Genomic DNA, 272 nt, shown 5'->3' with positions numbered 1-272 from the left:
CTTTGGCCATAAATAGAATGTTTCCATCCCCTTTCCAGACTCAAACAAGAGACAAATATTTTTGATAAACTCTAGTATTTATTAAATTATAAATTTTGTAATCAAAAAGAAAACTGCGGGTCAAGAGAAACCTCAAACTACAAAAACTAGACAGCAAAGTCTGGGGAACCATGAAGTGTGTTACAGACAAGACTCTGAAACATAAGTTATTACATGTTTTCTTTACATTTCCTTTTAAGTAACTTTACTATTAAATAGTTTTTGTCTATTTA

Source organism: Hipposideros armiger, unplaced genomic scaffold (genome assembly GCF_001890085.2).
Source record: "Hipposideros armiger isolate ML-2016 unplaced genomic scaffold, ASM189008v1 scaffold_340, whole genome shotgun sequence".
In the NCBI taxonomy this organism is placed as follows: Eukaryota; Metazoa; Chordata; class Mammalia; order Chiroptera; family Hipposideridae; genus Hipposideros; species Hipposideros armiger.
The sequence above is the reverse complement of the archived record's forward strand: the minus strand, read 5'-3'. Positions refer to the sequence as shown.